Source organism: Quercus lobata, chromosome 3 (assembly GCF_001633185.2).
Source record: "Quercus lobata isolate SW786 chromosome 3, ValleyOak3.0 Primary Assembly, whole genome shotgun sequence".
Lineage (NCBI taxonomy): Eukaryota > Viridiplantae > Streptophyta > Magnoliopsida > Fagales > Fagaceae > Quercus > Quercus lobata.
In genome coordinates, this window is record NC_044906.1 from 46936899 (window position 1) to 46953480 (window position 16582).

Sequence of the window (16582 nt, forward strand, 5' to 3'; positions counted from 1 at the left end):
TAAAACTCAAACCTAAGACAAAGTAACATGCTACAAAGTATAAGGTAAACATGACATGCTAGGATGAAGAAATAAGGTAAAGACCAATGCATGACAAGGGTAGCAAAGGTGCGTGCAAGAGGTGGCTAAGTGCAATGCATGACCAATGCATGAAAAATGCACAAGTGGGGCAAGGTGTGTTAAATACACAACCAATGAACCAAACATGTTCCTAATGAGGAAACATGAGAAACCCCAAAGTTTGGTACTCATAGGAGTCCAAACAAGCGAGAAAATGTCTAAGAGGCATTTTATCAAACACCTAGCATGCACACTATGAACAATAATGTGAAACAATGCATGAACATCAAGAAATCCACCCTTAATACATGTTCTTTTTGCCACAAGAGGCCAACATCCAATGCAAATCAACAAAAGAAACCAATCCCATGAAAAAATTTGACAAAAATTAAGTTTTCCCAACCCCTATGATGAAAATCCCAACCAAGAGCACAAAACTCTCCAAAACATAATTTAAGGATCAAAATTAATGAAAAGGATTTATAATTACCTTAGAAATGTTAATGGAATGAAAAACTATTCAAATTGGTTGGGTTTTGATGTAAAAATATTGAAAGAAGAGTTTTAGAGAGGATGGGAGAGGTTTAAAACAAGTTTCCCACAAAAAGCCCTTTAAAAAGCTATTTCTGGGCGTTTTGCGACTGGACGAGTTGCGAGGTTCAGTCACGAAAATTTTCGCGAGTCGCGAGTGAGTTGCGAGCAAGCCGCGAGTCGCGAGTTTCAGTCGCGAAAATTTTCGCGAGTCGCGAGTGAGTCGCGAGCAAGCCGCGAGTGAGTCGCCAGCAAGCCGCGAGTGAGTCGCCAAAAGCTTCTGGATGAACTCGCGACTAGGGTTTCGTGACTGGCGAGTCGCCAGCTGAGTCGCGAAAAACTCTGAAACCTGTTTTTCAATACAGAACATGGTTAAACAATGAAAAACAAAAAAAACACTAAACATGAACACAAAGAGTGATAAAAATCACTTCCAAAAACATATAAAATGATCAAAAATCTTTTTGGATTGAACCATATATGATTGAGCACACACACATCACATTTAGACAAGTACAATCTAACAAATGAATAAGACATTTATTGAACATTAGGCATGTGTGTTGTGTGTGTGTATCAAATGTGGAATAGTCCTTAGTCTAGAGTGAAACTTCAATGATCAATTCAATCAAGTCATACACAACTAGTACTAAGTCAAGTGGTCTATCTCAATTATAGAAATGAACATATATGACCTCCCACAAGAAAATGATTACATAAGATTGAAGCTTTTCATTTGGCTTCTTTACAATTCATAACATTTGATCATTTTGAATCAAAACATCTCATTTTGAGATTGATGCCTGAAATTTATGATATTTCAATTTGATGAACAAGCTTTTGGCTTTTTAGGCATCATACATTTTCATATAAGTCGCTTTCCCTTTTTCCTAGTCGAATACTAGTATATGCGACGGCTTTTGCAGCTCATTATCTCTTTTCATTTTGAGATTTACATTTATTGAGCTCTTTAAGCAATAAAAATAAAAGAGTGGGAAGAGATATAAGCACAAGTCTACGCATGTATCAAAACCAACATGACTATTGACAAATCATTCATGACAAGCTTGAAGATCGATTTACAACAATCACACAAAGATGTCAAGATTTTTCCCACAAAGATATAAGTACAAAACTAACAAGCTAAGCTCGTAAATGCACAAAGCCATTTGTACAAAGGTACAAGGCCAAACTTACATGTGATATGTGCTCAAATATATACGATCAAACTTTTTGAATTTTTCACTTTTTATGTGATTTTAGATTTTTTACTCACACAAAACTGAAATATAAAAGTAAGATAAAAAATAGAACAATGCATACAAAAAAAATGCAAGATGCACAAAATGCATGAAAATATGACATTTAATGCATGAAGGGTCCTACAAAGATCGAAAGAATTAGATCAAGGACCAAAAGAGCAAAAGCTCAACCATAGGAACCCTTCCTCATCCAAACAGAACGATTGTTTGAAATGAGTGTCTCAAGAGAAGTGAGACGAGGGTTGGAAGAATGAGAACCGGAGATGCACATAGTTAAGGAGTTAAGAACATTAAACATTTTCTTTAACAATATGCTATTTTCACTCAAAACCAGTTTATTCTTTTTAGCACAACTTCCATGAAGCTCAAGTTTCTCTTTTCTTTTAATTCTTTTAAAAGTATGAAACTTAGAGCATTGAGGTCTTAGATGACCAAAGGCACCACAATGGTGACAAACAATGCGTTTAGGTCTACTAGGCTTTTTAGGAAGAGATCTAGCAACATTGTTTGTTCCCTTTTCAACTTGGAGCATTGAGGTCTTATATGACCGATCACACCGCAATGGTGGCAAGTTGGAACAAACTTAGATCCATTCAAAATCTTAGGTTGAGACCTAAACAAAGGCTTTGACTTAACAGCCTTTCTCTCCACCTTTTGATTTCTTTTATGTGGAGGAATGTACACCGATTTGTCCTTTAAGGTAGAACACACACTAGACACAAAATAGGGTACCACAACATGATTGCAACAAATATTTTCATCATTTTTAATAATAGATTCAGCAATCAAACACTTGGCATGCATCTTAAGAGATTCATTTTCACATTTAAGATCATCAACAAGTTTGTTAGACAAAACAAGTTTGTTAGACAAAACAAGTTTAGCATCCAAGTCCATATTCAAACATTCAAACTCTTTCAGCTTTTCAAGAGAAATTTTAGCAAGTTTTTTATATTTCTCAACCAATTTGTTGGATTCATTGAGCTTAGCAATCAAATCATCCTTTTCACAAAATAACTTGCTCAAATTCTTTTGAAACTTCTTAGCATTTTTCTTCAAGAGTTTGTCAACAACACCCATAGATTCAAATAACATGTCATCACACATATGAGGATTAACACTCATAGAGGCATTTTCACAAACACGTGGCATGTTACATTCATCACCAACCAAATCATGCAAAGAGTCATACAAAGCACAATCCATGGCAAATAAACACAAGGGGTCAAGGATCACACTTAGGTATTTAAACCACAACAAGTGTACCCGCTCTGATACCAATTGAAAGTTCAAATATGTGTATAAACACCCTTGAACGTTTAGACCCCCAATTTACAAATTAACCAATTCAAGCTTTATGTCAAACAACTAGTGTGCGGAAAATGAACATAAGCTATAAACAGAATTGAAAATCAATCTAAGCCAATTATAAATCACATCCACAGCAGAAAATAAAAAGCAAAGATAAAGGGAAGAGAGATGCAAACACAAGGACAACACACGATGTGTTATCGAAGAGGAAACCGAAACCCTCGGCGTAAAACCTTTCCGCCGCCCTCCAAGCGGTCAATAATCCACTAGAAAATGTAGTTGGGATACATGAACAGCAATAGACCCTCCAAGCCTAATCTACTCGATGTACCTAAGCCCTCCAAGCTTCTTGCTCCAACGAGGTTGCGCCGAACCTTTTTCTTTTCTAGCTTAACGGATTCCGCTACTTGACCATAGCATCCGCCATCCTTGGCATCTTCCAATGCTTCCCAAAACTCCAAAAACACTCAACACTCTAAATGGGTGTGAGTAGTGTTTGGATAGAAATCTCCTCTCAATAGGTATGACAATGAGAGAGGGAATGAGAAGAGACTACAAAGATTTCTCTCTAAGAATGAGTAGCTCTCTCTAATTGGGTGGGTGTTTTGAAGAAACCTCTCTTAGGGTTTTTCTTTCTGAATAGCCACCCTATTTTGTGGGAATGAGGGGTATTTATACCGGTGTGAGAATGGAATGCGAAGAGTCGATTTTTCCAAAAACAGGGCTGGCTGGCGACTTGACCTCGCGACTTGACTGAGTCGCGAGTTCAAGCCGCGAGCTAGCTGAATGGCCAGTCTGGATTTTTGTCCTGTAGTGCTCCAGTTGGCATGACTGTTCAGCTTCCTTGCATGCTCTGCGCGTGTGTAACTTTTGGCGGCTTGCAAGCCGCGAGCCTCCCGCGAGATCAAGCCGCGAGTCCCTGCTTCACTGCACAGTCTTGAGCATTTCTTCACACTCTTTCACACACTACCTTTACATGATTCCCACCTAAATACAGGGTTTCTAAGTGCTGTATTACAAGCAAATTTGTCACGGAATATAGCCAACACATGGTTGATTAAATTCAACCTTACAATAGTTACATATGTTCCTAACAATTGAATCACATATGTTCTAACAATCTCTCCATTTGGCAATCCGCGACAAAACCATAACAAACAAATGAACACATAAGAGAAGTTATAAATCACTCAACTTATACTCACTTGTTGAATACAATAAAATCTATGCTAACACAAACTCTTGAAAAATTTTGCAAGAAGAGAGTTTATGACAAGAAGACTTTGGCAACCTGTATTTCTGAAACACTTTAAACAAAACTCATCAAGGCATTTTTGTGTGAAATAGAAATAATAGATTGCATATAAGTAATAAGAACCATGTGTATAAAGAAAGAAAAGAAACAAAACATGCAAGGATAGGTGAAAGAAACATACATCATCATATGAAGAAAATAAGTACAATGTATGTCAAAAGAATGGTCACAAGACCCATGTACAAGAATAAATGTATCTAAAATAGAGAAAAGAAAAAGATACAAGTAATCCTCACTACATTCCTCAAAAATATCAACACTTTCCCTAACAAAAATGTCCTACACTAACTCTCCCTCTGAGAATGACTACTCTCATATCCAAAACTACTCCCCATTTTTGTCACGAGTGACAAAGGGTAAGAGTGTCAAGTAGACATCTCATCGATAGAGCTAGCATCTCTATCATCATCATCATCATTAGAAGCATCATCGTCATCACCATCATCCTCATCCTCATCCTCAGAATCAGAAGCCACTGGAGGAGGTGGTGGAGGAGAAGCCTCAGGAGCAGAGCCACCTATGATCGCTTGCCATCGTGCAATATGAGCAACATGAATGTTCACTCGATACAGCTCTATAGAGAGTGTATCAAGGTAAACATCCATGTGCTGTAGTTGCACCATGATGTCTCCGAGTGACACATCGCTCGTAGAAGAGGAAGGAGCAGATGTGGATGGAGCAGAACGAGATGGAGCCGAACGGGAGGGAGGAGCTGCTGAATTTGACTACCGTGACTTAAACTATGCCTCGCTACGTTTAACGGTAGCGGTTTCTATGGCACACATGACAGAAAAATGGTCGGAAGAGGAAAAATGAACAGAAAAATGGCATAGAATCCGCGTGATAACCGAAGGGAAGATAAGCTTATCACAGGTAGTCGTATCCCTATACACATCTATAAGAGAAAGAATAAAATGTGAAGGAAAATCTATAGTGAGATGCTCAAGAAGAGACAAGAAAAATCAAGCATGAGGCTCTGTGATAGAGTTGTAGTGAGAGAGTGGGTACAAAATAAAAGTCATTACCATGTTCATGAATCTAGGACCTTTAGCAAAGTCCTTACATGGTGTAAACTGACGATCACCACAATCAAAAGGGCACTCGCAGAATGCAAAAATCATCTCATCTTTGGACATAGTCCTTAGACGCTCACATCCAAGGTAGTCAAGATGCTCTACCTTTGGAACACGAAGCACATCCGCAACAAGCTGCGGTGTGACAACAATGCGCGTACTTCGAACGCAAGTAGAAAAGAGAGGTACTGAATAATCAAATCCATGCATGTTGGAGTAAAACTCCTGAATCAGCACGGATGGACATGTGATCGGGACGTCACATAGTGACTCCCAACCTCGACTGTGAATGACATCGGGTAGGTCAGTGTCGAAGAAGTCCGCCAAAATTACTCGACATTCTGAATGAACACTTCATTGAGAAAAGTTCTTCGAGAAGTCCTTTTAGGCATCCTCATCATAGAACCGAATATGAGAAGGAGTAGGATCAGAAGACGAAGTGGAAGCCCTAGAACGCAAAGGGTTCTGGGACGGAGCAGACTTACGTTTTGGTGCCATAGACATGACTAATGTAAACAGAAAAGAGAGGGAGAGAAAGAGACAATCAGAAAAGTCCCAAAGCAATTCAAATATAACAAGTATATTGAAAAGAGAGTACGTATGTATAGGGAATGCATGAACATATGATATGCAAAAGAAATTGCATCATGGGCTCAGCCCAATCCAAACCTATCAGCACACAATCAGTTTAACATATATAACACACATCTAAATGCATAAAAATATAGTTATAATGCACGTGTGATGTAATGCATGAGATTTTAAACTCATTTAAGCAAAAACCCTTCCCAAAATTTCAACAATAACTCATTAATTTTGAAAAACCCCAAAATTTTCAAAAACCCTAAAACCTAGGTTTCAAAACATGAAAATGCATGTAAATGAGAGGTTTGTAGCTTACCAAGTGAAGAAAAACTTGTAAAAGCTTTCAGAAACCTTGAGGAAGAAGTTTGGAGTGAGTGAGAAAGGTTAGGGATGAGAGAACACGAAGCTATCAAGAGAGAGATCGAGAGAAATGAGAACCAGATCGCACTGGACCTTTATATAGAAGGTCCGTAAATCTCTACAGATGGTGGTGTCGAGAAAAACAACGTTAACAGATAAAGCTATCGAGAAGGTGTCAAGGTACAAGGCAAAGACACAAGACAAGAAGCTCGATCGATCCACCAGCTGTCGAAAAGCTATCGAGGATCCACGAACTTTCTTGATTGATCCACCTAGCTGTTGAGGAAGTGTCGAGATTGCGATAAGAAACAGCTTAAAAGCTCGACAAATAGCCAGGTGTCAAGGAGGTGTTGAGGAGGTGTCGAGGAGGTGTTGAGATTGCTTAAAAACAGTTTTTCAAAAAGGGAAAAACACATATATGAATGCAATCAAGCATGCAACTCAATGAATGATCCAATCAACATTTTAAACTCTCAAAAACATCCCTCAACAACAATTTTTAAGCACATGGATCCCAAAACACACACACACACACACACAACAAGTCTAACCAATTTTTATATTTCAAAAACAAGTCAAGATAGTTTAGTGAGCATACATTAACACATGTAAACCTTGTGATGGCCAAATCACATTGTACCTGCACATGTATCAGGAGTGGCAAAGAATATTGTGTGTTGTGTGTGAAAAAAAATCGCAAGATTGCACAGGTGTATACATGTTATGACGATTTGAAATATGAGAAAATCACTTTAACTCACACACAATCATAACTGTTTGATGGGGACTATCACCTTCGAGGTACATCCTATAACTCCCACATCTCCTAGAATACACGCTTGCAATCATATTTAAAGCATTTTGATCTTTTTGGTTTTTATTTATCTGTGCATATTTTTTCTTTTTAAGCAAATCATGCATGGACATATAAGAGATAGAAAAGAAATACCCAATTATGTTAAACTTTTGACATTCCAATTTTGCTATGCCTAAGCACACAAATGTCATTTCATGATTGGTGGGTAACAGTGGTGAGATAGTTATTTATGCATTTCTCTTAGGATTTTTTAGTCTTTCCCGTCAAAAAGAGTGATATGAGTGTTAAGTACAAGAGATTACTTAATCTTACTCATTACAAACACGAGCCACAAAGCTCACTTGCTTAGTTGAGCATAAAGATGCTCATCTAAGTTACAAGAGATACAAAGTTTAGAAAATTTTGTTTCAATGGCCATTCAAGGTACACAAGTACCAATGTACACAAACACACACTATTTATGTATTTTTCTGATTTTTTAATTTTTATATGAAAAACAAAATAAACAAAACTGAAAATAAACAAAAACATGTTAAACAAAACAAAGTATAAAACTAGACTAACTCAAAACTTGAAAGCAAAATGCACAAGTAATGCACACACAAAAACAAGAAGAGAGAAAGAGAAAAGTGATAGAATCACTTGGAGTCCTTTTCCTTTCACGCCTTGGAAGAACCTTTCCTTTAAGTGAACCCTTGAACCGGTGGTGAGGGGGAAGAATTAAAATCGTTCAGGTTCGAGAGGAACATGAGGGCTTTAATAAGATCTCCAAGGGGAGCAAGAGAGGATTGAAGCTGATTCTGGCTTCTAGATACTATCATGCCATTGCTCTGTTGAGTGGCTAACCACTTATAGTAATTTGGTCGAGTATGACCGGCAACTCCACAATGATGATAGAGATGTTGCTTCTTTTATTTAGGCTTTTGAGAGTTAGCCTTCTTAGCCCTATTTTATTTAGGCTTTTGAGAGTTAGCCTTCTTAGCCCTAGGGTTTTTAGCTTCCTTCTTATCTTGCTTAGGGGGTGCTCCTAAGATAGATTTACCCTTGTCTACGTTCTTACTAGCTAAATCAGTTTTAACATCATTGTTCTCAATTTCAACATTATTACTAGGAGGAACAAACACAGTAGTACTAGTAGAAGCAATATCAGAAGAAGAAAGATCATACCCTAACCTGTTCGATTAGAAGCAGATTTCTAAAGACTGAGCATCTCATCAAGCTTCGCACTTGAAGTCCTCTCCAATTGAGCTCTGACTTGAAACAGCTCCGCTTCAAGCTTCTTGGTCTTCTCAGCCAAGAAATTATTTTCAAACCTCAATACTCCAATAGTCTGATTAGCTTCATCAAACTTTGTGGAAAGCTCTTTCCGATCAAGTTCTACATCACTGAGCTTCTTGGTGGTCAGTCTATAAAGTTTCTTATATTTCTCAGAAAGCTTGTATAGTTTCTTATATTTCTTAGAAAGCTTGTATAGTTTCTTATAGGCTGTATGGATATCATCTTGATTATCCATCTTCTCAAACTTGGACTCCACCAATTCCTATTCTTCATCCACATCTTCAACAATCCCCTCAGTAGGATTGACAGTGGTCGTGAAGGTATTCAGGATTCCGTCATCCTCATTGTCGGAATCATCCTCAAGCTCGGTGTCACTCAAAGTAGCAGCAAGTGCCTTGCTTTTCCCAATGCTCTTGAGATATGTAGGACACTCCTATTTCATGTGACCGAAGCCTTGACACCCAATGCACTTAGGTCTTGCGGGAACAATGTATTGACCGCCATCCCTAGCATCCTTCTTCCCTTTGTCTTGGCTCTTGAACTGAGAAGAACTAGATTGCCTACGGTCTTTGTCAAAGCCCTTCCCATTTGCATTCTTCATGAACTTCTTGAATTGCCTGGTGATGTAGGACTTCATCTTAGAATCTTCATTGTCTGAAGAGTCATCTGTGTCACTGCTCTTGGCTTTCAGTGCCATGCTCTTGCCTTTACTTGATTTCCCAATTCTAGTTAACCCTAGCTCGTAGGTCTATAGATTGCCAATCAGTTCTGTCAAAGGAATCTTGTCAATGTCCTTTGATTCCTCAATTGCCGTAATCTTGGCATGGAATCTCTCAGGTAGAGATTTGAGCACCTTTCTCACAATCTTGGGTTCAGGAATGGTTTCTCCAAGATTGAAAGCTAAGTTCACTATGTCCTTGAGCTTGGCATAGAACTCATCGAACGACTCATCCTCCTCCATCTTAATCTCTTCAAAGCTTGTAGTGAGCCTCTGAAGTTTCGAATCCTTAACAGCCTTAGTTCCTTCATAGGTTGTCATGGTCCATGCCTCCTTAGCAGTTTCAGTAGATGATATCTTCTTAAACTCCTTATTAGTGACTACACTGAATAAAGCATTCAATACCCTACTGTTGAAGTTTGCCGCCTTGATCTTGGCATCATCCCAATCGGCTGACACTTCCTTTGGCTTGGTCTAGCCAATCTCTACAGCTTGCCACATCTTTTCATCTAGAGACTACAAGAAAGCTCTCATGCGTACTTTCCAGTATGCATAGTTAGTGCCATCAAATAAAGGAAGTATAATTAATGACTGTCCTCTATCCATGACAAACAGGGGTCAATGGATCCAACACAGCAAAGATTAACCCTAATCAGAGTGTGCCTGCTCTGATACCACTTGATAGGCCAAAAACGTATTGACCCCTTGTGATGAATTAATTGATTAATTAGCCAAGTTTATTAATTAATCTAATTAACATACAAATGCGTGGTAGCACAAACAAATCACCAATTAAATTAAGTATGCAGTAGAAAATAAATTGACACGGTGATTTGTTTATGAATGGGGAAAACCAACATGGCAAAAACCCCACCAGGTAATTTTAAGGTCACTACTCCCGAAATTCCACTACTATCACAACAAACAGTTACAAGTAAAGAAATTTCAGTACTTTATACCAACCTATAGTTGAACCCTTACCCCAATACCCAATTGGACTTGTTCTGTAGTGACAATTTCTCCTTTTGATGCACGGCTCCTAGTACGTGATTAACCAATTGCGCGGATCCCAGTATGCGACTTCAATCACCAACTAGAGAAGGTTGTTAGCTGCAAAGTTCTTCAGTTCATCCCAATAATGAAGATCAAGAAGATGCTTGGTCACAAAATCCTATGGTGCACAAACACAGCAACTTCTTCACAAGAATTATGAACTAGGGCAAAACTGTGTCTCCGGTCACAAATTGCTTGAACAAATTTTGCTTAACACTTGTGCAACTTGTGTACACTTTGACGACCCTTAAAATAATCCTTTTATATGTCTAGGGTTGTGAGAAAAAAAAGCTCAAACACATAATCACAGATTAGAGTCAAAAGAAAACTGAAATTTTGTTTTTCATAAACCTCAACAGATATGTTATCTGTCGAGCTGCTGTCGAGCCACGGAGCTGAACAGCTCTTTTAAGATCGATAGATGGCTAGCTATTGAGTTTTAATGAATAGCACTTCTTCAGCTTGTTTCTTGGATAGACTTGCATGGCTTTAACACTTGATCTTGAAACACAGTTTCTTAAAGTATTAAACACATACTAGATCTACCCAATTACAAGTAACATGCGTTTTGTCAAAGGATTAGCTAATTACATAAAATAATGACATATGTTCTTAACAAGTGAATCACATATGTCCTAACACTAACCTTTTACTTTCCATCAAATCTTTATTTATTAAAAAAACAGAAGAGAATTTCCATCAAATTATATATTGCCCTAAGTAACAAGCACGTGATTGCAAGAAATTTGATAAAGTATACATAACAAAGGTAAAATTAAAAAGTTTCTTTGATAAATTAATTATTATTGTTTGATTGCAATCATTTAGATAGCACTACAGGTTATTCTTCCTCAAGAGTTTTGAAGATGCACCCTTACTTTAGTGCACCTAAATAGTCCCTCAATATTAAGCAAAGATCATGATCTTGAAAATTATTAATAAAAGTAGAAATGAGTTCCTTTGATCTTTGTGATAGGAATTTTGTTCTTTGTACAAATCCTTCTTCCAATTTTGTTTAGGCATATGTGTCTGGATGATGTGTGATTGAAAATAGTTTAAATCTCTAATCTAATTAGTTCAAGATCATTCAAATATAATTTAAAGTTTTACTATTTCTCAGTGCTTGCAAGTATAAAGTACAAACTTGTACGTTTCTTTTTGTATAGGGGGAGCAAAAGTCACCTAGAATTATTTCATTGGTAGTGAAGGATGTCTTCGGACAAGAGGTAATGCATTAGTTTGTAGTAAGGTTAATACGAAATGATATTATCTATTTGCTTCTAAAAAAAACCCTGGTCATTATATTTCAGATTCTTAATATGTAATGTTGACTTGCAAATGCATGATTGGTGATGATTGAAAGAGTTGTTCTTTTAATAATTGGAGATAGGGTAAATTGCAGAAATGTATCCTTACTTAGGAGCTTCGTGTAATGGGCTGGGAGGTGAGCTATGGTGCTGAATTTGTGCCTAATGCTGAAGGTACTTATACAGTTAATATATAGTTAATACTGATTGAGCTGAATTCGCTGCTCAATCAGTATACACATACACGGTGACCATCTATGTTCATGTAGTTTGGGTTTCATGAATGCCGCGATATACCAGTTGCATGACTTATCCATGCATTTCGCAAAAAGTTTCACCTTCGTTGACCTATTGATCACAAAATGTTTGTTTTCCTTGAGGGCATAAATTGTTAATGTGTGCTTCACCTCCACTTTATTGGAAAAATTCGCCCTTTTGCTAAAATTCATCCCCTCTTTCCAAGTAGACACAAATGGTATCTCAATATTTGAAGGATAAACCATACTTGCCTAAGTATTTGCAGAGAATGACAAGATAGGAGGTGTGTAGGTAGGGATTGTGTTTGTAATATTTTGGACACTAATAACATTATCTGCATCAGTTTTACCACAGTCAAATATCTCATCGTCATGAACATTGGGTTCAATTTCATCGTCATCAATGTCTCTCTTAAAGTCCCCTCGTTCAATCCTCTCTTCATACTCATTTCTATCGACAAAATCTTCACCATTAATAATAGTTTCATCAACATAGTCTTCGTCATTGTCATCATCATCATCATCATCCTCAACACCAACTTCTACACACAACTCCAACTTTATGTACAACTCAATAACACTTACTTGCGTTATTCACTCCATCTTGTCAAACATGATCTTTACATGTTTGTCTGCTTCTATTGCCATATACTTGTAATTAATCCAGTGCTTGAGGGCTTCATGTGGAGAATGATAAGTAATTTGTATGTTGTGCACAGCAGGATTCACACACAATTTTTCCATAACTATCATCTTCAAATCATCAAGGGTCTTTAACCTATGATCAATTTGAGTATAATAGTACTTTATACCTAGCCCTTCAAATGGCAATCCCTTATTTGCATTGGCATTGTTAAGTGGCCCACCGTAGTATAGAATTACATCAATTACTGTCATTGTGAACCTGTTAGAGTCAAGTGTACTATGTTAGTTACAAAACATTTTATCTAGTCAAAGTATACAACATTTTCTCTACTCAAAGTACAAATTCCAATTCATTCAAAGGGCATGAACTTCATTACACATTCGTACGTAAGACAAAAAAATTTCTTTAAATTAGTTTTGATAAGACTACCCATTTCATACCCAATACAAAAAAGCCAAAATCCTTGTAAAAGTATACAACATTTTATCTAGTTACATACCCATAACATTTACATACCCAATAAAAAAATAAGCCATTTCATTACACATTCAAAGGGCATGAATTACATACCCATTTCATTACAATTCATTCAAAGGGCATGAATTTCACTATCCATTTCATATCCAATACAAAAAAAAGCCAAACTCCTTGTAAGATCATGATAAAAACATATTCTTGATAAGAGCCTAACATTACTAGAAATGATAAATAAATTTTGCTAACAAAAACCATGCAAATAAATACTCAAAATATTTACACCAACAAAACAAAGTTGTATATATTCACAATATCATGGTATCTTAACTAAGTTATGTTAAGTATCTACCAAATAAATAGTCAAAGTATTTTAACCCACACCCAACAATAAATAATACCCAACTGCAGTGACAATAAAACCCAAAACCTTACCTGAGATGTAAATTTGTTGAGAGCGAGGAGCAGTGACAGAGAAAGGTAATGTGGTGTGAGATCAGAGGTAATGTGGTGTGAGAAGTGTATGTGTTATGGGTGAGTGAGTAGTGAGGCAGTGAGGAGTGTTATGGGTGAGTGTACTAAGGACTGGGGAGAGTCTCTGCGTTGTTATGGGTGAGTGAGGATAGGGGACTCAGGTAGTGTTATTAATATTTAGGCCAACATAAATTGAGTCTTTAAGACTTGGTTTTGCTTTTTAAAACTCGAGTCTGTAAGACTAAAGATCCATGTGGCATTAAACTTCCACATCAACAAGTGGAACTCGAGTCTTTAAGACTCGATATTTAGATGGAAATCGAGCTTTTAAAACTTGAGATGTTAGTTTGCAGTATTGTTTCTAATGCATGTCAACTTATTATATTCTTTCCCTCACTAATGCTAGCTAGCAAATTACCTCGTTAGGTTCATGGGTTTGGTTTTTTGTTTTTATTATTATTTTTTTATAATAGGTTTTTTATTTAGTAGGGTATTAGGTTGGTTTTTTTTTTTTTCCTTTTTTTTTGGTCTAAAAATTGGAAATTTTAATTTTTGTGATGTTATGCTGGTTGGCTAAGAAAATTTTAGAAAATTGTTATAATTTTTTTTTTATCAATTTAAAAAATTGATAAAGCTTTTTTGTTTTTAATTTTTCTAGTTTAAATATAAATTAAGAAATTAATTTTTTTTTTGTTTTTATTAATTTATATACTGATGTGGCATTTTAAATGCTGACGTGGCAAATGCTGACGTGGTATTTAAAAAATTCCAAATCAAAATTTTTAATATTATTTTATTAGCCATGTCAGCATTTACTGTGCACATAGTACATTCCATTTGCCACCTCAGATTTTTCTATTACTAGGTTGATGATAGGGACCAAAATAAAAATGATTTTCTGAAATTAGGGACTGACCTAGGAGTAAAATCAATTTAGGGACTAAATTGAAAATCGGCCCAAAATGTAAGGACCAAAAGTGTATTTTCGCTAAAAAAGAAAAAGTGTTTACTGTTTTGAAAGAAAGAAAGAAAAGAACTTTAGTTTAGTTGAAGACCATAGTCATGGAATTAGAGGCCCACCCGCTTCATTGGCACATGGTGAACAACACCCATATTATTCTTATCATAAAAACAAATTCCCATATTATTAGGTGTTTTATTTTGGCTAAAATGAAAAACACATCCTCTAAGTTTCACTAGAATTTTATTCAGTTCTCTAACTTTGCTTTCATTCATTTCAGTTTTCTAAATTTCAAGTTTAATTAAGATATTTTCATCAATTTCTGTAAAATTCATTTAAAAAAATTCTAGAAAATATTTTTCAATCATCAATTTTTTTTTAATTAAAAATTTTTGAAGAAAAAAAATTTAGATAATTAACTACACCATTTAACAAAAGTTGATGGAGAGACCTTAATTTTATAAACTTGAAATTTATGGCACATTTGGAACACTAAATGAGGATTATAATAGAAATGGTAATATGTATTGATTGGAAAAAAAAATGTATTGTAATGAAAAAACTAATTTTTTTTCTTGAAAAGATGGCATAATTAAACCTATTCATAAGTTTTTTGTTTCTTAAAAAAAATAAAAAATAGTCATAAGTTTGGTTACGAGTTGTAAAATTAGAATAAAATTTAAGATTTATTTTAGCAAATATCTTACTCATATAATCATATTTCCTAAAAAATAATATATATATATATATATATATATTTAATTTGATTGAGAGTTTGAGAGATGGATTATTTTTTGATGATTTTCTATTTTCATATTTGTTATATGCATATGAAAAGTTTGTTTATTCTGAAATATATTAATTTTAAAAATTATTACAGCTACTACGGAAAAACTATTACAATCCTTTTAGAGAGGAATAATTATTTTTCATTTTAAAAAATAGCTATTCATAAGGAATGATTATTTCCTATAATAAAACCATAATCAAACTACAAAATAACTAAACCATATGAATATTTATTATATTACAATGTCTATTATAGTATATCAAACATGGTCTTAGAGGACTAAAATGAATGAAAGTAAAATTAGATGATTGAAATGAATTCGAGTGAAACATAGAAAGTAAATTTTGCATTTTAGGGCCTGTTTGGTAAGAATATTTAGATATAGTTTTTTGTTTTTCAATCCAAAAAATGGTGGGTCCCACACTTGAATCTATTGTTTGAATAATATTCTCTAAATCCAGTTTTCAAAAAATTGTATCTTATTTTCCTTATTCCGAACATAGTTTTGAAAATAACTGAGAGGATATTTTCAAGATATAGAAAATGTTTTTAATGACAAAGTTGTAAATAAATTGAAAATAGTAGACTCCACAAATTTGTCCAAACTTTTCTATTCCTTAAATTAAGGAGTTTATCTTTATCATAAAAAAATTATCACACTTCAAATTTGAAGCTTATCATTATCAAAACAAAAAAAAGTACATGAGGTCTATTCCTTTACTATTATTCAAAAAAAAAAAAAAATATATATATATATATATATAAAATAATCTATTGATTCTACTTTCTATACGTTACTTTGTGCAAAATTTTCAATATATATATATATATATATATATATATAAATAGAAATGGTCTTCCAAGCATTTATTTTTTGTTTTCAGTATTTTGAAATTTTCTTAAAAGTAGGAACCAAACACATATAATGTAAAAATTATTATTTAAAGACTATTTTTCAATTTTAATTTTTTGAAAATTGCTTTTATACTGTTTCAAAATATAAATCCTTCTACTAAAAAGCTCTTAGCCTTTTTATTTTTTTAGTATTTTTCACTTTTATGTTTATCCACTATTTTTTCTTAACTACTTATTGCGTATTGTAATATGTTAAGATAATTGTGAGAAAATGTATGTGATAATTATTATTAGGTATTTTGTGTTTTATTATTTATTGGTGGCGAGGTATATCCGTATCCGTATATGTAATATGTCCCATCCCATTTCCATGGTTTGGTTGGGACAGCTGTTTAAGACAAACTAAACTAGTAGAGAACATTTTCTCAAAAAAAAAAGAAAAAAAAACTAGTAGA